Source organism: Balaenoptera ricei, chromosome 21 (assembly GCF_028023285.1).
Source record: "Balaenoptera ricei isolate mBalRic1 chromosome 21, mBalRic1.hap2, whole genome shotgun sequence".
NCBI lineage: Eukaryota > Metazoa > Chordata > Mammalia > Artiodactyla > Balaenopteridae > Balaenoptera > Balaenoptera ricei.
In genome coordinates this window covers 32003784-32025620 of record NC_082659.1, presented here as the reverse complement: position 1 = coordinate 32025620, position 21837 = coordinate 32003784, and the positions used below count along the sequence as shown (strand labels likewise).

Here is a 21837-nt window from a genome sequence, read left to right as displayed (position 1 = left end):
ACAGGTGGGTGCACCAAAGCCATTGTACCAGGAGACAAATACCTGATTCTGTAGCCTTTGTCCCTTGAGCTGGAGTGTTTTCCAATTAGATTACACCCCCACGTTCCTGCCTGGGGTTGGGAGTGAGAATTGGGGAGGTATAAGCCTTCTTCAGCATTTTTCCAGCCAAACTGGACAAAGGAGATGGGGGGTGAGTGGTGGCATTCTGTTCATTATACAGGCTGTCACTCCACTGTCTTATTTCTGTCCTCGGTGGAGCCTGGACCCTAAGCCCTGAGCCTTCCTTGTTCAGCCTCAGTCTTCTTCCTCCTCACGCAAGCTTTCAACCCATCTTCCTGTTTCCAGCCCCACCCAAACCATACCTCCCTCCCCACTCCTTTCAGAGGCTCCTGGTCCTTGAATCCCTGAACCCGTCTGGGGCTTGGAGATGACGAACAGCTGGTTTCTTGCTGCTTCCAATCTGCACAGGTCTAGGTTTTCCTGATATGGCAGGTTAGTTTCCACTGATCATAGCTTTTGTGTTTCTTAAAGGTTTAACATTTATTGCTGGTTGTGGCTGTTTTCACATTCTTTGTCCTTGAGGATGTATGCTCCTTTCCTCCATTACTGCCATTTCAGTGGAGGTTTACAAAGCAGCAGCGATAAAATTATGTGTTCAGTAGACCATGCTTGACTCAGATTTCCACATGCCTATTTGAAAATTCACTGTTCCAGCTTTCTTTCTTTCCTCTGTTTCTCTCCTTCCCTTCCTCCCTCCCTCCCTCCTCCCTTCTCTCCTTCTTTCCTTCTTTTTCTTCCTTCCTCAATCCCTCCTCTCTCTTTCTCTCTTCTAGAACGCTGTTCCTCCCTCCTTGACTGCGTTGGGGAGGCTGATGTCCTCTGCTCTTTAAAATACTTCGAATATAAGTAGTACTTTGGACTCTGGTTTTAATTTAGACACATCACGGTTCCACAATGGACTTAGAAATACCAACAATCCACAGTCTGCCCTTCCTAATCTCTTGCCTTCCTTGTGCTTGCTGGGAAAACTCTTTGGTATTTCTAGGAAGTAGAGTACTGGCATTTCATCCATTGCAGGTCCAACAAATTTTGTTCAGAGTTTGAGTTCCAGAACCTTGGTCCAGGAAGCATAGTGAGAGAGGGCAAAGAGTATACTCTTGACCAGGAAGGAAAATGGGGCCAGGTGAGGGTGGGACAGGGTATTAATTAACTGATGAATTAATTCAAAAATATGTATTAAGTGTCTACTATATTGCAGGCATTGTCATAGGTACAGGGGTTACGGAAATGAGTAAGACATTCAGAGTCTGGGGGGTAAGACAAACAGATAAGGAAACACAACATAAGTGTAAGTGCCCTTCATGCTCAACAAAATTAATTTAGCATCTACTATATGTCAGGCACTGTACTACTAGGCATTTTTATTTTATTTATTCCTTATAATAACATTGTATGTTAGGCATTATTATACCCATTTTTAAAATTAAAAAAATTTTTATTTATTTACTGTTTTTAAGAATTTTTTATTGATACGTTTCTTTTTTTAAATTTTTATTGGAATATAGTTGCTTTACAATATTGTGTTAATGTCTACTGTACAGCAAAGTGAATCAGCTACACATATACATATATCCCCTCTTTTTTGGAATTCCTTCCCATTTAGGTCACCACAGAGCACTGAGTAGAGTTCCCTGTGCTATACAGTAGGTCCTCATTAGTTATCTATTTTATACATAGTATCAATAGTGTATATATGTCAATCCCCATCTCCCAATTCATCCCACCCTACCCCTTTCCCCCTTGGTATCCATACGTTTTTTTCTCTATGTCTGTGTCTCTATACCCATTTTAATATAAGGAAGCTGTCAAAATAGAGGAATATACAAATTTACCCCCCCCTCTCTCTCTCCCTCTCTTTCTTTCTTCCTTCTTTCCTTTTTTCCTTTTACTTCTTTCTTCCTCAGTCCCTCCCGCTCCCTCCCCCCATCTCTTTCCATGGGAGAGGTGAGCCATCCCTCTGGTGCCCCTGCTGGGCTCAGTGTCCATCTGCAGAACTGAAGGCAGGGGCTCTGGTTAGCGCAGAAGATCCCGTCTGAAACTGGCTCTTCATCCTTGGACATCACCCCTGCCATCTCCTCCCTCCCAACTCCCAATCTAGGGAGAGCGTCTCCTGTTGGATCAGAAGGAGAATACACATCCCACTGGTAACCAGCAGCGTTACTGAGCGCCGTCTTCAGCATGGAAAGGACCAGGGGAAATCAAGTCCTGAAAACCTTGAACTAAAACTGTCCGAAACCACAAACAACTCAGATGTGCCATCCTTTTTCTCTTTCTCATTTTTTTTCCCTTTCCTTTTTCTTGTCAATAACAAAAATGTACCAGAGTATTGAGACACCAGCTAAGGAATGGCCATGAGGACGGAGGGGCGGGGAGGGACAGGGTTAGGTCTAGAGAGATTCTCTAGACAAGCAGATCAGCTGTCCCCCCGGGGAAGATCAAGGGGGTCATGTGGGTGAGTTGGGGAGAGGGAAGTACACACACCCCTCTCTGAACTTGATCAGTTTTTCAGTTTTTAAAACTGTCTCAGAAACAGGAACTTGCCTTGGGTCTCCTGAACCGAGGGGCTCAGGTCTAGCCCTCCTCCTTGTCACTGTTGCCTTGTCCTTGGCAGCAGTTGGCTGGCCGAGCTGGCTCCCTTGGCAAAGAGCCTTGTTCTTCCCAAACCGGGGCGGGTAAGTGGAGGCTGGGCATTCCTGGGGGGCTCTTCTCACTAAGGAGGAGGTAGAGAAGGTTTGGGGGTGGAGGCACCCGAATGCCCCATGTATTAAGAACGGGAGGTGGTGGTGGGGTGCGACAGAGATTCTGTCAAATTACGGATGTAGCCGACTAGATCCAGAGCAATTCTCAAGGGAGGTCCTCCCACACCCACAGGGAGGCCAAAAAAAGGCTTGAAATTCAAATTATTTTTGGTGTTTGGGAGTGCAAGAGAGGGCAGTGGTAGTAAATAGAACAGAAGGGGAAAGAGAAAACAAAAAGCCTGCTTGGTGTCTTTCCTAAGAAGCAGCTCAGGATGGCGGCAAAGGTGATCCGATATGCAGCTGGACTTGAATAATATTTTCTCTTATGTATCCACGGGCTAGCCTGCAAAGGGCAGTATTCACAAATTTTATATAAATTTGGTGTCTGCCCTGAAGGCAGCGGCTGCTGTTCCCTCTCCTTGTTTTAGCCGCTGTTTTCAAGGTGACAGGGCAGAGATGCTTTGCCCACACTGTACCCACACGCTGCCTCTGCTTCTCTCAAACCAATTCCTGGCCCTTGTTTCCTCCAAACTTTCGTCCTTTCAGGAATACCATCATATTTTGTTATTGTTGTTGTTTTTGCTTTGGGTAAGAAGGATGGGAACACCGTGGGAGGACAGATAAAGATGCGCCCCATGATGAGAGGTGAGAAAACAGTAATTACATTTGAGACTCAGGTAGAGGGAGAAATAAAAGTCCCTTGGTCCAGTACTTTGTTCTTTCCAGGTCTCAGTTTTTCTCATCTCTTAAAAAGAATGATGAGGATGAGACAGGGTTCCCAGATAGACTGTAGATACTGGACTCCCAGTTAAATTTGAATTTCAGATAAACAGCGAATTCATTATTAAAAATCTGACCTTATAATTCTGTGTATTTGAGGTAGCCCTTAAATCGCCGCCCTCAGGTGATGTTTAAAGGATGGGCACCCACGGGGCACACAGTTTTAGGGAATCAGTTTCTCCATCTGCCTGAGATGGAGAGAGAGTGGGGTTTCATGCCCGTCTTCTCTGCTCCCACCTGCCCTTTCACACCGGCCCTCTCTCTCTTCTAAAAAAGGAAAGAAAGGCAATTGCCCTTTGTTGTAAAAACCTCCAGGGCCAAGACAAGGGATGATTAGAAATATCTGTGTTTTTGCTGAGAAAGCAGAAGCCTTTCGTAACTGAGGTACAAATCATTTCACAAGGTAGGTGGCTTCCAATTTATGGCTTTCCATAAAACTTGGAGGAAAAAAGCCTAATTGAGTTGACCACTGTAGATCATTACAACAATTTTTTTAAAAATAAGCTTTATTTTTTAGAGCAGTTTTAGGTTCACAGCAGAATTGAGCAGAAAGTACAGAGTGTTCCCATATGCTCCCTGCCCTCCAACCTCCCCCACAGAGTAATTTTTGACGTGATGTCTGACCTATAACTTGAAGGAGTTCAAAAAATTGAATGACACTGCCAAATTCGGCTCTGCTGAAAAACAGATTTTGAGTTCCCTGGCAAAGGTGGGCTCGCTAGAAATCTTCACACAGGGTTTGTATTCATTGAGTCATTCCAGACCCCGCTCTGAAGCCATGAGCCCAGAAGTATGTCCCAATTTTCCCTCCTTCTCATGAGCCCTAAGCACTGTCGTAATAAAACTCCTTACAGCCTCATCAATTTGTTCATGTGAACAAGGTTTCTCAGTGCCTACGTTCACAAAAATGAGAAATAGATGGGTCTCTAAAGCTAGAATTGGATCTTGAGGAATAGAAATCTTCTAGTTCTCAAATTACATTGTGATTGCCATATAGTCCAGGTATGTGTCTGTGGCTGTCTTTACATGACTTTTGGTTCTGTTGCTGTTACTTAGTTCCCGTGAGGCCTTAGACACTTCTTTTCCTTACTCTTTTTCCATGTGTTAAAAAAAAAAAAAAAAAAAGAGAAAGAGGGATAATACTTGTGCTAAACCAGCTCATTCTTGCCCTAAGTAATATTAATTAATGGATATTTTAACTAATTACATATGTATGTAACTATATAAAAATACATATGTTTATGTATTAAGGGAATAATTTCCAATAACATTTTACTGCTCTATGTTTAATGAGCAATAACATACATATTTACCTTGTTACAAATAATTGTAATGATGACTTAGTTTCCAAAAAATGTTTTAACACTTGGAGCCTGAAGGTCGTGGGATAGTTTTAAAATTTTAAATTGGAAATTTATTTACATAGGCATTTTTGCTTCAGAAAATGTGAGGGGGTGATCAATAAGAGATGTTCAAATAATAGATATTCAAATAATAAAACATGTCATAAAAATATGAATTTGGATACACTTGTTTAGAAGAAGTGGAATGAATATAGAGTTCCAGGAAGGAAGGAAAGGATTTAACATTTCTGACTTTTAAAGAACTGCTTGTTCATTTTGAAAAAGGAATGATGGTAAGTGTCAAGTTACTGTGGTATTAGATTCTGTTGGATACGTTTTAAAAGAGTGTTATGGGAATTCCCTGGTGGACCAGTGGTTAGGACTCCACACTTTCACTGCCAGTTCCCGCAAGCCCTGCGGCACGGCCAAAAAAAAAAAAAAAAAAAAAGCTATATGACAGTTTTATTTTAAAATATACCATGCTAACAGAATACATCCTTTGAACCACTCAAACCTGTGATTAAAAGTTACAGATGTCAATTTAAAATTGTATGCAGAGATACGTAGTTTTCTAGCATTTTTTAGGGGGTGTTGGTAAAGAAAAGTTTGAAGAACACCACTTTATATCATTGTCTTCCCAACATTTCTGCTCATAATCCTTATATTTCTAGATACTTTACAACTTTGAACAATAAAAACTGTAGGCATCATTTTACCTACAATTTCAGAGGATTCCTAGTCCCCACTTCTTTGTACCTCATCATGTTGCCCATCTTCTCTGAACTGGGTGGTAGTTCCAGGGTCATGATACAAGGGCTTAAATTGGAGAAACCAGAAATAACTCAGCCCCTAGATCTCACGGCTGAACTATTTCAAGAACATGCAGTTACATTTCAGTGACCATGATTTGACTCATGGTGTACTCAGTAACATGTAATTACAAGCTGCGTTCTAACGGACTTGACTTCTACTGTAATGCTTGCTTGTCACCTTCTGAGTATAGGGGAGCCACCTCAGGGTTGGATGGTAACTAATTGAAGTGATCTAACTAACCCTGATGTGCACCCCTCTGGAGAGTGACTTTCTCACATACTAGCCGAGGTTCTGGTGGACTTTCTTTTCAAGGAGGGCAAAAAAAGGCATGGAAGCAACCATATGCCCAAATGGCAAAGGAAATCCACATGGGGGGGAAGCTCGGTCACAGGGATTGTAGCAGTGGAAATAGGAGAGAAATGAAGCACCGTTCTTCACATCAGAACTGAAAAGTAAATGATAGTTCTCTTCTGTCATGCGCACTTCTGAGACCTACTCTCTTATCAACTTTCAAACATACTATACGGTATTGTTAACTATAGTTACCATGTATCCATCCATCCCATCCATCCCCAGAACTTATTTATCTTATAACTGGAAGTTTGCACCTTCTGACCACCTTCACGCATTCCCCTCACCCCACACTCACCTCTGGCAACCACCAATCTGTTCTCTGTTTCTATAAGTTCAGGGTTTTGTTTTGTTTTGTTTTTTTAATAGATCTTTATTGGAGTATAATTGCTTCACAATACTGTGTTAGTCTCTGCTGTACACCAAAGTGAATCAGCCATATGCATACATATATCCCCATAACCTCTCCCTCTTGAGCCTGCCTCCCATCCTCCCTATCCCACCCCTCTAGGTCATCGCAAAGCACCGAGCTGATCTCCCTGTGCTGTGCTGCTGCTTCCCACTAGCTAAGTATTTTACATTCGGTAGTGTATATATGTCGATTCTACTCTCACTTCACCCCAGCTTCTCCCTCCCACCTCGTGTCCTCAAGTCAGTTCTCTATGTCTACCTCTTTATTCCCGCCCTGCAACTAGGTTCATCAGTACCATTTTTTTTTTTTTTTTTTTTTTAGATTCCATCTAGGTCCATCCACCTCACTACAAATAACTCAATTTTGTTTCTTTTTATGGCTGAGTAATATTCCATTGTATATATGTGCCACATCTTCTTTATCCATTCATCTGTTGATGGACATTTAGGTTGCTTCCATGTCCTGGCTATTGTAAATAGTGCTGCAATGAACATTGTGGTTCATGTCTCTTTTTGAATTATGGTTTTCTCAGGGTATATGCCCAGTAGTGGGATTGCTGGGTCATATGGTAGTTCTATTTTTAGTTTTTTAAGGAACCTCCATACTGTTTTCCACAGTGATTTTTTAGGTTCCACATATAAGTGAGATCATACAGCATTTGTTTTTCTCTGTCTCACTTTACTTAGCATAATGCCTTCAAGGTCCATCCATGTTGCTGCAAATGGCAGGATTTCCTTCTTTTTTTATGGCTGAATATATTTCATTGCATATATATATGTGTGTCTATATATATATATATATACACCACATTTTCTTTATCTATCTGTCTGTGGACACTTTGTTTCTATGTCCCGGCTATTGTGAATAATGCTGCAGTGAACATGGGAGTGCAGATATCTTTTTGAGATAGTGATTTTGTTTCCTTCTGATATATACACAGAAGTGGAACTGCTGGATCACATGGTAGTTCTATTTTTAATTTTTTGAGGAACCTCCATACTGTTTTCCATAGTGGCTACACAAATTTGCATTCCAATGGTGCCTGAGGGTTCCGTTTTCTCCACGTCCTTGCCAACTTGTCATTTGCTGTCTTTTTGATGATAGCCATTCTGATACGTGTGAGGTGGTATCTCATTGTGGTCGTGATTTGCATTTCCCTGATGATTAGTGATGTTGAGCATCTTTTCATGTACCTGTTGGCTATCTGTATATCTTCTTTGGAAAAATGTTTAATCAGCTCTTCCGCCCATTTAAAAAATCAGATTTTTTTTTGTTGTTGAGTTGTATGAGTTCGTTACATATTATGGATATTAATCCCTTATCAGATATGTGATTTGCAAGTATTTTCTCCCATTCCGTAGGCTGTCTTTTCATTTTGTTGATGGTTTCCTTTGCTTTGGTTTGGTGTAGCCCCACCTGTTTATTTTTGCTTTTGTTGCTTTTGGTGTTAAATCCAAAAAAATCATTGCCAAGGCCAATGTCAAGGAGCTTACCCAGTATGTTTTCTTCTAGAGTTTTATGGTTTCAGGTCTCCAATATTTTAATTTATACACTTTTCTTTTCAGGTACTTTTTATTTGTAAAGTCTTTTGTGGGGGCATTAAATAATTAAAAAAAATTTATTATTAAGCAAAAGAAACATAATGCACATAATATAATGTCTGAAAAACATACAAGAGCATGAATGAGTCCTGTCTTCTCTTACCACCTCAGAAGTGATCTCCTCCCCAGAGGCCACCACTCTTACCAGCAAAACTATATGAAAATTTCTCATCACAGTTCAAACACATTTTCCTACCCCAAGGTCATCACTGGGTATGAAGAAGACTGTCTGGGGCACATATAACCTCTGGGAATGCTTGTTAACTTTTCTTTCCCTCCTTTGTTGTTGTCAGCTAATCCATTTACAGAGAGAGGAATGAACTGAATAAAGCCATTTTCCCCTCCCCCTCCCTCCTCCATCTCCAAAAGCTTTTCTATTTTCTTGGTTTCTAATCCACTGAGGACTGGGAAACCACATAACTGGACCTTCTGAAATTAGATCTTCAGCCAGAATCAATAAGCAAGCCTAAGAAAGGCATCTCCATGAAGATGCAGGGACTTGGCTATGCAGAGGCTCTTCCCCTCTTACCTTCCGGTTCAGAGTTCTGTTCCAGGGATTGAAGTTACCAGAAAGTGACCTCCAGGTCAGGACCATGTTCCTGATATGTCTTTGCAGCAAACCAGGACTGTGACATCTTCTGACATCATATGCTGGAGGGAGCATTTGGCCACTTATCCAATTAGAACATCCAAACCATCATTACGGCATTAGGTGTAAGGATAAATCTAGCTTGTTATTGTTTAATTACTAAATGAAGGAGTTAAACTGGACTGGGCTAAATCCTCCAGCCTAGTGTTGCACTTAATTTTAACAACATTTGACAGACACGTGGAGTCATCATACAAATTAGGATGAAATTTGAAAGAAGATTCCTTAGCAAATTACCTGTCTCCAGTGACTCATGCTGAGTTTCACCAGTTCTCGGGGTTCAGACTGCCAGTCAGTTTTGTATATCTTTTCCAGTGGCAGGAATTTTAACGTGAATGGATACAAAGTTGGCTAAAATTTCTTGAAAAATATATCCAAAGACACAATTATTTTTAAGTTGAAGATAAAGTTAGTGGTATGTTGTTGCTTTTTTTAAAAATCACAAAGCAGCTATGAGATCTCTGAGGTACTTTAAAATTAAAAACTAGTTATTTGCTTATAAAGCTAACTTTTTTCCTATAATCATAAAATAATACATGCTTATTGAAGAATACTTGGAAAATTCAGAAATAGAAAGGATTCTTTTTATAAATTTATTTATTTTATTTATTTTACTTTTGGCTGCGTTGGGTCTTCATCGCAGTGCGTGGGCTTTCTCTAGTTGCGGCGAGCGGGGGCTACTCTTCGTTGCGGTGTGCGGGCTTCTCATTGCGGTGGCTTCTCTTGTTGTGGAGCATGGGCTCTAGGCGCGTGGGCTTCAGTAGTTGTGGCACGCAGTCTCAGTAGTTGTGGCGCACGGGCTTAGTTGCTCCGCAGCATGTGGGATCTTCCCGGACCAGGGCTCGAACCCATGTCCCCTGCATTGGCAGGCGGATTCTTAACCACTGCACCACCAGGGAAGCCCCTAGAAAGGATTTTTAAAAATAAAATATTTGTTCACTCTTCCTCTTTTGTACCTTTTGAACTTTGTACTGTGTGCATATATTTCCTATTGACAAAATAATGGAAGGACATAAATCCATCTGTTCAAATATCCTGTTTGATTTTCTTTGTTTTGTAATCACCAGCTTGTGTTGTGAACCACTGAAGTAACAGACAACCCGCTTCACTGACCACCATAGGCATCTCTTGGAATAAACCAGATAGTTTATTTCAGCTGCCAACTTTAACTATATTCACCCCCAGTATTTTCTAATCGTAGCCCCTATGTAGGCTCGGTGCTGAGGAAATGAATTATGAAACTAGTCTAAGTAAAAATAAAGTTAAATTTAGTACGAAAGCAAGGTCAAGGATCCAAACCTAAGGTATCTATCTATTCATTCTCTCTCTCTGATTCCACAGGCCCATTTCTTCCCTTGCAATCACAGGGCATCACTGGGGATGCAGGAATCCAAGCCATGCACTGCCCTTGTTCAAACTGACAGAAAAACAATGCCATCAGCATGAATCAATAGGAATGGTGCATTTAGCCAGGAGACTGTTATTTCTGGGGACTGGATGGGCACTTCATTTTGAAGTTTATATTAGTGTCAGATTTAGCAGTATGGCAATGTTTTCCAAACTTTGTCAATGGGAAGTAATTTTGGCATGTGTACATATGTAATGTCTCTATATATGTATGAGTATAAAAAGTACTATAGAGTGGGTGGCTTAAACAACAGAAATTTATTTTCTCACAGTCTGGAGGCTGGAGTCCGGGATGGGGTTGCCAGCACAGTTGGGCTCTGGTGAGAGCTCTCTTCTAGGACTGCAGACGGCTGCCTTCTTGCTGTGTGTTCACATGGCTTTTCCTTGGTGCCGTGGAGACAGGTAGAGAGATCTCTTCCTCTTCTTATATGGCCATCAATCCTATCGGATTAGGACCTCACCCTTATAAACTCATTCAACCGTAATTACCTCCTAAAAGCTCTATCTCCAAATGCAGTCAGATTGTGAGTTAGGTCTTCAACATATGACTTTTATTTTGGAGGTAGCGTAATTCACTATATATATATATATATATATATATAACAAATTTGATTTTATATACACACTTCCAGGTATTTCACCAAAGTTTTCTCGTTTTTGATTTTACTTTATTACTGTCCCTTACTGCTGTTGCCCTTATCCTATAAACAGAAATTGCCAACGTTCTTTTATTTTTCCTATTCTCAAGGCTCTGAGAATTGGAGCTAAGCGATAACCCTGGGTGTTGGGCAGGGACCACTGAACCAGGACTCACAACTCATGTCTTGCTATGTGATTCTGAGACTGTATCTCTCCTTAAAAACCTAAATTCTTCCACCTGTAAAATGGGATTAATAATCTATAAACCTGTGAAAGTGTGAAGAAAGAATAGTTAATAATTTGTCGTGTAATGTTAGCTCTTTGTAATAAAAGTTTCAAAATGAAATGCAAAGATTTTAATCCAAAGGTATGAAGCTAATTGTTAAAGTTTAACAGACATTCTCAGCAATTACCATGTGCCCTAAAAACATTAACTCACTCAGTCTCAACAACAGTGGTATGAGAAAAGTTATCTGTTATCACCACCTTCTCCATTTTATAGAAATACAGAGAAGCAGAGTAACTGGTCCATGGCTATAGAGCTAATTAGGGACAGAGTCGGGGAATCACATCCCGGTGGCAGCTTGGTGTTAAGAGACCAGTTACCATGCAGTCACGAGCTACGAAATTGCTGCTTATTTACTTCTAATTGTGTCACTTCCTCGTTCAAAAACCTCCAGTGGCTCTTAAAGTCTAAAGTAATAAAGTAAAACTCATTTGCTTAGCAATAAAGACCCTCCAGCAACCTTTCTTTCTTGTTTTGTTCCCCATGAAAATCCTTCCTTCATCCTCCCTGCTCCCACCGTGCTCCAGCTGCACAGGACCAGTCACTTTATCTGGAACCCATTTATTCTCATGCCCCTCTCCACCTTCCACATTTTACACTCTCTACACCTTCAAGGTTCTTCCAAAGCGCCATCTCCTTCATACATTTTCTCCTGCACCTCTCAACTCCAGCTGGTTGTTTTTTTCCCACAAAATTTTCTCTTTCCTCTTGTCTCTGCGTGTATCAGTTTCTGGCTTTTATGACATTTCTTTCTGTTTGTTACATTCCCTCCCAACTAAATGACGGGATTCTTGAGGGGTGCAATATGCTTTCTCATAGAACTTAAAAATTTTTCATTACAATTTTAAATCATTATTGTTCTTCTTTGATAAGCAAATGTATGCAGGCTTATTGCAAAAAATAACACATTACAGAAATACATCTCTTAGAAATTGAGATTCGTCATTATAGCCCCTCTTCCCATGCCCTAAGAGAACTGTGGCTAACAGTTTGGAATATAGTCTTTTAGACTTTTTTTTCATGTAATAAACATGTACGGTTTTTATTTACAGAAATGGGATTGTACTATACAGGCACCTTTGTACCTTTTTTATTCCTACTTATTTAGTATTTTTTCATATAGAGATGTATCTCATTCTTTTTTAACAGCTGCATAGTATAAGATTATATGGCATTAATGGTATTTACCTGTTCAATCCCTTGCTGATGAGAATGACTGATTTCCAAATTTCACTATTATGCTGCAGCAAATGTGCATATATATTCCACATATACACTTCGTATATACACGTAAACATACACTCCATCTATACTATATATATCTCCGGATGACTTTCTGTAGGACAAATCTTTGGACATGAAATTCCTAGCTGAAAAGGAAAGGAGATTCTAAATGATGATAATTATCGAAAATGTGGAGGGAAAGAGTCTTGTTTTATGTCTTCCTGAATCCCTCACAAACTTGGTGGTTAAGAGGGGGCCAGCTCTGGCATCAGACTGCACATGCTTGTAACTAGGTTTGGTCTCCATGTTTTAGTCACCTCATCTATAAAATGGGGAAATAGTAGTACCTTACTCCCAGTGTTGTAAAACTTAAATGAGACAATACATGTAAAGCAATAAACATTTAGTAAGTACCTGGAAAATAAGTAAGTACAAGATATATGGGAGGAAAAATGGTTAATAGGTTCAGGTCATTGTTTGCTGAATGAATAGGACTGAATAGAACAATAGTAGTTTGAGTAATCTTTCTAGAAATGGATGGTACTTTGCTATTGAAACCAACAACAACTCTTTATAAAATGACCAGCTAGCATTAGAAGTGCAATGGCTTTGGAGCAATTCATCTTTGTGTGAAATTAACTGGCCTGAATCAGGATCAACCACTGACCTTGGCCTCTTCAGTCCCACACTTTCCCCAACGGAACTACCTGGCCCCAGCTGCAGCCTGGTACCTTCTATAACGGGTGTCTCTAAGGACAGAGCACAATGTGGTTCCCCGGAGGATGCCCTGGCTCACCACTGAAGGTCGTTAGGGCATCTAGTTACCCAGCCGTGAACACTGAAAATGAATAGAAAAGTGCATAAATGGCTATAGAGTATAAGGCTCTCTGTTAAATTCTTAGGTTCTGGACCAGTAGTCTCCATCTTCATGGAAAGGTTCCCATATCAATACTAGAAGATTCTGGGGGTAGTCAGCCCTGGGTTCTAGAAACATCTCTGCCACTAACCAGCTGTAAAACCTTCAGCAAATTGTTGAACCTCATCTTGCACTGATACAACAGGGGACTGAGATAGCTGATGTGAAAGGCCCTTTTTGACATTCTTTTCCCAATAGGCAGAGTCACATTTTCAGACATCCGGGCTGTTTATTGCACTGAAAAAAAATGAATGCATAAAATCAGTCAATGGAAATACTTCCAAAATGTGTCAGAGATGGCAAAAGGACCACACCAGGGCTCAGACTCAATTGACACTCTGTGCCACTAGGGGAGGGGGTGGCGGGAGTCCTCTGAGGAAACAGCGGAAATACAGGAGTCAGAGAAGAAATTGTAGTCTAACTGGGGCCAGGTCCTGGCTAGCGACAAATGTGGCAGTAAACGGGGATCCCAGTGAAGTACAAGCATCAGCCAAAGTGCACTGATGACCCCCCCCTCCCCCAGCCCAACACTGGAGTCAAATTGTCCCCATCTTCTCAGGCGCATTTCAAAATTCACTACTTCCTTCTCGAGGACCCCTCCCAAACACATGCGTGCGCACGCGAACACACACGTCTTGTTCCTCTAAGAGTTGGTAGTACTTTGTCACTCTGTGCCATTTTCATGGCATTTCCAGGAGGGAGACGAGGCTGCGTCAACCTCCTGGTAACACTTGCATCCTCTCAACGAGCTTTGCCTCCCAGGCAACCAACACGGTAGCGCTCAGGAAATATTTGTGGCTCTGTGACTGAGGAACTCAGGCAGGCCCCACAGGGACTAGAGTGTTATGGGTTTTAATATGAACCATACCGTGGAATCTGAGACTTCTTACCTCATGGCTCGTACTGGAAACCATCCGTTCCAGTCGGATTTGCTGGGAGCTGGATGGAAGTTTGTTCCATTTCACCCTGAAAACCATAATCTAATTTTAAAATTCAAAAACATTTACATAGCACCTACTTCACGTTCGGCAGTAATCCAAACGCTCTACAAATGTGAACTCATTCACTCTTTGTAAGCAACCAGATGTAGAAAAATAAGGCACGGAAAGGTTGTCACTTGCTCTGGGATCAAAGCTAATAAGCACCACAGCTGGGATTCAAACCCAGGCCATCTGGTTCCAGAGTATATGCTCTGCCTGAAATTTATGTGAGTGGCAAAAATCTTCATGAGCAGAAAGAAAAAAAAAAAAAATGACGTTGATGTATTTATTTCAAAGGAAATGCTTTTTTTCTTGTGTCCCCCTTTCCTTCCTCATTCAAAGCAAAATGTTCTAAAGCAAACAGTCTTTTTTCACACCTGAGAGAGCGGGGCGGTTCATTTTTGCTTTGGCAATCAAAATGGAAGAGGAAACTTGTGTGGTTTCATCACTGGTGCTTTCGGGGTGTGTGCTGAGCGTGGTCCTACCTTCCTCCCGGCTCATCTGGCTGGGGCCCCCCTTCCCCCAGGCTTTGCTGCCTCAGGTCCTGGAGACTTTTTAACAGTCTGCCTTTCCCCTTCCAACACTGGGACGTGGACCAGCCTTTCCCGCAATCCCGTCCATCCAGACTTTGAGCCTCAAGGGTCTTCTTTGGCCCTCCCCTGCGTCAAAGCCTTGTAACTAGGACTCGGACCTTATCAACTATATTTGCACCAAAATCCCCAGGAATCGCAGCTCCCGGTCGGTCCTCCATCCCAGGGTGAATCCACTACGTTTCTGTTTCGAATGTTATGTGCCTGGCTGCATGCACATTTAAATATCTATCTCCTCACGTGGGAGGCCGGCGTCAGAACCTGACAGACGAGCCACTGATAACTGTGGGACCCAGGGCAAACTCCTTAACGTCTCTGAGTCTCGGTTTCCTCATCGTGAAGGGAATTGATACCCATAGGGTTGCAGCGTGGATCAAATGCGATAACGCAGAGGCTGCACCTGCACCCGACAGTTCTCTTAGGTTCCTCTTGGCAATATTACTTAATACCTGCTGCTTGTCTGTTTCCCATTTTCCCCCAGAGCTCCCTCCCGCTCCGAGGGCTGGAAGGGCGTCTTTGCGCCACGCTCTGAAAAAGTCCCTATACAGCCGTTAGAACTTACGACCCCCCTGGGCTCCTGGGGCACATGCATGACAACCCGGGAGAATCTGAGATGCTTCCTTCGACGCTAACCCTAAACCCCGATGGCTGAAGGCTCCGGGTCCGGGGAAGGCCCGGCTGAAGTCGCTGGAGCGGGGTGGGGGAGGAGGTGGGTGCTTTGCGAAGAAGAAACGGGGTAAAGAGTGAGCCCGCGGGCCAGCTCGTCTCCCTGTTTCTAGGATGCCCTCATCCCCGGGCCCCTTTCCCACTCGGACACCTGCTGCCCGGGGTCGGCGTCGGAAGCAGGGCCTCCCCCGGCGCGGCCGCCCGCCTGGGCGAGGTGGTCCCGGCGCGCAGCCTCGGGGGCCGCCTCCGGGCGCCCCGCCCGCCCCGCCCCCGCCGGGTCCGCGCAGCCCGCGCGCCTGGCCGCGCCCCCTCCCAGCCCGCGGCGCCCCGGCACCCCTCTCCGCCCCCGGCGGGCTCGGCGGAGCATTGTACTCACATCCGGGGCTGGGTTTTGCTTTAATGCGAAACGTAATTAACCCGGAAAAAAGAGCCGAGGGACAAGAGAGAAGGAGGGAGGAGGGGAGGGGAGGAGGAGAGGGGAGGGGGGAGAGGAGCGAGAGGCGCGAGAGACCCCGAGAGTTTGGCGGCGACAGACATCCCCCGAGAGCGACGGCCCGCGGGGCCCCAGAGGCCCTTCCCAGCCCGATGTAACCCACGCACCCTGCCCGAGCCCCGGCCCTGCGCGGCGGGGTAAGTGGGGCGCCCGGGCGGGCCCGGGAGCGGCGCGGCGCCGAGGGGCGCGCGAGGGGGGGGGAGGAGGCGCCCCCGTGCGGGCCGAGGGGAGGTCGCCGCCGCCCCCGGCCGCCTCCGGTGGCCCCCGGCGAGCCCGCAGGGCAGCCCCTCCTCCGGCCCTCGGGAGCGCCCGGGGTGGCCAAGGTCGCGGCCGCCAGGGGTCGGGCTGCGGGGTGGGGCCGCGGGCAGGGTGGGGGCGGGTGTTCTGCGGAGCTGCGTTTTCTCACGTTTGCAGCGGCGAAACTTCTCCGCGGGTTCTGGCGCTGGGGCCCCGGCCCGGCCACGACTGCCCGGGCAGCGGGTAGGGGAGACGAGCAGAGAACGTGCAGGCAAGTCCCCGGGGGCACGGATGGGGCCGTGGAGACTCATCTTTCTCTTCCCCTATTACCTTATTCCGTGGCAGGCCTAGAAGGCTCCCGAGGGAGATCCCTCCCTTCCCTCTGGGTCCAGCCCGGGCCCCTCGGGCTTCTGGAACTACGGGCTCTGGGGTGACTTAAAGGAAACTGTCCTAAAATGCAGATTTGGTGTCAGGTTGGGAAAGCACTCGAGGGGAGCTGTCTGTCTCACGAACTTCTTCCTCACCTTACACGCTTCCCTCTTCTCCAGTTCTGAAGACTGCTATTTCATCGAATTAGAAAAAAAAAAAAAAGAGGAAAGGGAAAAGAGAGGCCTTGTAGGAACGAAAAGTGTGAGAGGAGGCGCAGCAGGGCCACCTCACTGGGGGCGGACCCATCTCCTCCCCAGGCCAGCCCTGACCCCCCAGCCTCTCGCTGTAAGGTTTCCTTGCTACTTGGTGAATCTTCCCCTTCTAACTCCTTCTCCCGCCACCCGCCCCGTCTTTCTTTAGGACTCCAAATGGGGATTTTCAGAGGAGAATAACCCGCAGAGAAGGGGAGGGGACAGGCATTCTACCGCGACGCCAGCGGTGACACCCCCGAGGCATCTCGGTCCGCTGAGTGGTGGTTGCACTTGGGCTGAAGTTCCAAAATTGTACTTCTGTTTTCTTAGTATATCTAAGTCAATCCCCTCTTCCCTCCTTTCTGGAGCGTCATCATTTTTCTTTGTTTGGTGGCAAAGCCTTCAGAAACAGTAAAGCCAAAGATCTTGAAAGAATGGAAGTGTTTGTTTTCTATTTCAGTTGCATTCAGCTGACATTTATTGGGTAATTAAGACACGAAAGGCAGTGATGAACAAAATGTAGCCTCTGTCTTCAGGGAGCTTACCATCTGATGGAGGACACAGGCGGTACACCAGGACCTAGGACACAATGCAGATTGCTAAAATAGAGATCCAGCATGCTTTGAGATCCAGCATGCTTTGAGAAGCCAGAGGAAGCTTTTAAAAAGCCTCCTCATCCTTTCATATATTAGCCTTCTCCATTGTGTGCCACTTGAACGCAGGTGACTTTTGCCATAGCTTGCAGTCTAGACTCTGTGGCCTAGACTCTGTGTATGACATCTACTAGGTGCTAAGTAAACGTTTCTTGAATGAATGAGTGAGTGACTGCAAGCACATAAATTGTTTGCCCCTATCCAAATGGAAGAGAAGAGAGCAGTGTGGTGGTGCCTCAAGCTGGTTTGAGCTGGTTCATGAGGGTTTCCCTTGGGTGTTGCCTTTGGACCTAAGTATCCTTCGCCCTCTTTGTAAACCCCGCTTTTGACAGAGTGCCTATGGCACTCCTACTGATGGGAGCCTCGCTCACTTCACAGATGGCTAATCACCTTGGTATGGACTGGGGAACCACCTGCCCTTTGGCGGAGAGTGTGCAATGCTTCTTTTCCCTTGTCGTTGGTGCTTGCTTCTCTCTTCTGTATAAGGAAGTAGGGCCTGCAAATCCCATCGTGTCATCGTAGTGTGCTGAACTGTAACTCAGCTCGGTGTTTTCCCCCGAGGTTAAATAAAGTAAATCCTGGAGACATGCAGATTTTGGTCGGTGCCTACTTATGGAGAGATTCTGCAAAAATGGGAAGGGAGAATCATCAGCCCTATCAGCCAGCCAAGCCCCTCCGAGCAGCTCTCCTGCTAGCTTGCCTGGTATTTGCTGAAAGTGCTGGATCACTAGGGAGCCGGGAGCAGCAGGGCCGCGATCTCCGGATGTGCATCCAGCTGGCGCTTCATTGATCTCGGGTCTTCTTCATGGGGCAGGTGGGCAGGTGGGTGATGCCCCTGTTAAAAGGCTGGAATGCCTCAGATTAGATCTTGCTGTGGCCCCAGTGCAGTAAACATCTCTTCTGTTTCCCTGAAACTGTAGTAAGTAGTTATTTTGGCCGAGATAGTCGTGGAGCTTGGAAAAGATGATCTGGGTGCTGGGGCGTTGCACTGCTCGGCCTCTTCCCTCTTCCCACCGCTGCCTTACTTTCAGTTTTCCACGTGTCTTAGTGAGCTGGAGAGGACTCCGGCAATCCAATCTGTTAGGCTTTGGAAAGGAAGGAAGCAGAGCAAATATTATAGTGTGACAGTCTATGGCAAGAGCAGAATCCCAGCCGTGCCTGATATAAGCCCCTCACTGAGCCAGGGAATTGGCCAGGGCAGGGAGACAGGGCTGCTGGGGGGCGGGAGGGATGGGGTCCCTTGCTTCCCGTTCTGCACAGGCCTGTGGTTGCTGCAGTGGGACAGTCATTGGAAGGCCCCGTTGACCTTTACTCCGAACCTTGGGCTGCCTTTCTGCCCTGCCAGCTGAGATAAAGAGGGAGGTCCCCTTCTCCCTGAGAAACGCTGTGGTTAAAGTGCAAAGGCAAGGGCTCGCCCTCCCATCAGCTAGGACTCCCTTTTGGCCATCCATGTGCAGAGCGGATCTCTGCTGCTGTGATTCTCCCACGGGCCGTGCAGGAGGTTGCTCCAGAGGCCCTTCCTTGGCATCTGATCGCAGGCCTGGTTCTGTTAACTTTCAGGGTGGCCTGGCCGAGATGGAGTCGGTGGATCTCTTAGACTGTTTTTTTTAACCTTTTGGAGAATTTTCGAGATGAGAAATATGATGGTTCTTGGAGTAGACAGAAGAGTAAGGGCAGCTTATGCCTTTCTTTGTGAGGGATTCCAGCGTCACTGCTTTCCCAGTGGGATTTACTTATTGATATTTGAGGGGTGGAGACGGCCTGCAGCTGCCTGCCGTGTTTTACCTAGTGGTGGGAGCCACGTACTACTTGTGAGGCACTACACACGCACACATCTTAACAACAACAGTTACCCAGCGCTTAGTTTGCCAGACCTCCTCTTAAGCACTTTTCACACATTATTTCGTTTAATCCACACAGCAGCCTTTGAAGTAGGTACAGCGATTCTCTCCATTTTGCAAATGAGGAAATAGGCCCTGAAGAGTTTAGTAGAGTCTGTCTGACTCTAAAACCCACGCTCTTTCACTTCACTGCAGCACATCGGTGGGTAACTGAAATCAGCACGCCCTCTTCAATGGTCACGTTCTTGCAAGAGTTTCGTCGGATGCTCTCAGACCGATCCTTGTCACCTGCACGTGCTCCGTGCCACACCTGGCCCCTCCTCCTTCCGTACATCCAGAGACGGGAGCACGGTGCCTTTAGACGGGCAGGCTTAGGCCGTTTAGACGTTCCCCCAGCACTTTGCAAAAGGCTAGTACATAGGAGAAATAAGGATGCTTTCTTTTCATTCTCCTACTGCCCAGGTGTTAGTGGGTGAGAAGGTCAAGTTTTAAATGAAGATCAAGCTCCTGTGCTGCTTGCTACCAGTAAGAGGCCCTACAGTGAAACTGAATCGCAGAGCCTAGCAACTGGATTCTGAAAGTGGGAGATCTCAGTTTTTATAGGCTATTTATAACCCCTGGGGCTGCTCCCTGGGCTGGTGAACTCTCGGAGGGGGAGGTGGTCTCAGGAGCCTTGAGTCAAGGGCAGGCCTTTGTTTCCTACCAGCTCTAACAACCACATTTTCTCTGAACGTAGATGAAGCTGCTGTTCAGAGAGGTCATGAGTGTTTAAAACGTTTTGCTGTTTTTGGCATCTTTGTTGGAGTGGTATCAGTAGTCAGTCGTTCCTGCCTTTTCCCCAGTATTTTTTTCCCTTAAAAAATTCCTCGAGTGTCTCTTGCCCTCCATTCAGAGTTCTCGGGTCCAGGGGACGTTGGGCACCTTCTCTTGCCCTCCCCATTCCTGTGGATGTCTGCATTCCTCAGCCTGTTCTTCCGCTGGGAACGTGTTCTCAGTACATTCCCTTCTCGCTCACATTATTCTCCGGCCTCAGACTATTTGGAATGTGCTCTTATGACAGCTTCAGAATGCAATGATATTATAACAGTAGGAAATAGATGTTCCCACATTTTGGAAGTTAGAGTCTTTGGCCCAGCCTCAGAGCTGTGCTCTGAAATAGCCATGCTTGCGTTTTGTTGTTGTGGTTCTTGTGTTTTCACTGGGCCCCGGGCGTCCGTGGGCCCTCCGCAGTGCACCCTTATGTAGGCGGGAGATGGAAACATAGGCGAACTCTCTGTTCGCATGGCCCATACATTTTCTAACCTCCACACCCCAGTTCCTGTCTGCTTATTACAGCCCTCTCTGAGACCTCTGATGTCATTTCCCGATTAACTTTCTCCTGTAGAAATGTAGCAATTTCCTGTTGGTATCCCTCTCACTTACCACTGATGCAGCTTCCGCCCTCGGGGATGACAAGACAGCAGATGCGTTCGCTGCACCCCTGCCCGCCCCACTATGTTTAGAAACACCTTCCTGACTTTTTTTCTGGAGCAAAATCCCTGAAATTCCCTTTCCTACCAACGCCAAGTAACATGGAAGAAAAATATCCAAATTTAAAAATGGATTCAGTTTTTTTGAGTTTTGAACTACCGGAGATTATAGTGGATTATTTCATCCTGGGGCCAATACCATTTAAGGCTTTATCTCTGTTACCACTTTCTTTCGTTTGTGTTTACCTCGGAAGTATCAGGACGATCAGGCAGATGAATCTCCCTTATTTCACTCTATTTTTTCCTGTATCTTCAAGCCACATTAGAGATCTTAAAAATAAGACGTCCGGTACAGTCAGCCAGAGCTTTCATGACTTAATAGCTCTTTAGCTTTTCTTTAAAAAAACCCAAACCTATTTATCCATCTTTTCATTCATCTATCTAGACATTTAACTTAAAGACGTCAGTCCCATCTCCCAAGTTTCAAGAAGGAAGATTCCACTGGGGGGGAGGGTCTTTGTCAGGATCCCTACTTCTGGGCTTGCTGTGTTGCAGGCTCTGTGACAACAGAGGGAAAGAGGCACGGACTTGGGTGTGAATCTTCAGTTGACCCCCAGGACAGGGGCTCCTCTTATGAAGACCAGAGAGCAAGTAACCAAACCCAGAGAGGAAAGAAAGAGCCTCTCTTAGGGGAGGCTGCAGTAGGAAGTAAGAAACCCAACTAGATTGGAGGGTGCCGAAGCCCTCTGGGTAGGTACCTAGCTTTTGGGCAGTTGTGATGGGTGGAACATGGCTTTATTAGATTTAAGACTTTGAAACACTAAGAAGTCCCAAGAGTGCTATAATTTAGGCAAGGTTTTGCTTGTTTATGGACTCTGGAGAATTGAGAAATTTATTCTCAGCTTCAAAACTTGTACCCTGGGGATGGGGGTGTGTGTGGAGTTAAATAGCTTTCCCTCCTGCTAAATAAAGTAACATACATTTCCTGTAGAAAATTTGGAAAATATGGAAAAAAATATAGATGTAGATAAAATTCGCCCGTGACCCATAGATAATAACTGCTAATATT

General features: G+C 45.1%; 1 protein-coding gene and 1 long non-coding RNA gene across 5 annotated transcripts in view; one reads left to right on the top strand and one right to left on the bottom strand.

Annotated features, from left to right (window-relative positions):
• Positions 1-10401: 10401 nt before the first annotated feature.
• On the bottom strand, positions 10402-16910 carry LOC132356548 (uncharacterized). Of its 3 annotated transcripts, XR_009499912.1 has the most exons (4): positions 16710-16910; positions 14110-14185; positions 12268-12449; positions 10402-10595 (listed from the first exon to the last, which is right to left on the bottom strand). It is a non-coding gene; the product is annotated as an uncharacterized LOC132356548 (long non-coding RNA). The 3 variants fall into 3 exon arrangements; XR_009499910.1 differs by lacking the exons at positions 10402-10595; positions 12268-12449 and adding an exon at positions 12742-13456; XR_009499911.1 differs by lacking the exons at positions 10402-10595; positions 12268-12449; positions 16710-16910 and adding exons at positions 12742-13456; positions 15832-15868.
• The window catches only part of PLEKHA2 (pleckstrin homology domain containing A2), a 56384-nt gene continuing 50482 nt past the window's right edge, over positions 15936-21837 (top strand). Inside the window, exon 1 of one of the 2 annotated variants that reach the window (XM_059909400.1) lies at positions 15936-16085. The gene's annotated coding sequence lies outside the window, so the exon portion shown is untranslated. Of the gene's footprint in view, positions 16086-16354; positions 16457-21837 lie in introns of those variants that run through there. The other variant, XM_059909401.1, reaches the window with a different exon arrangement.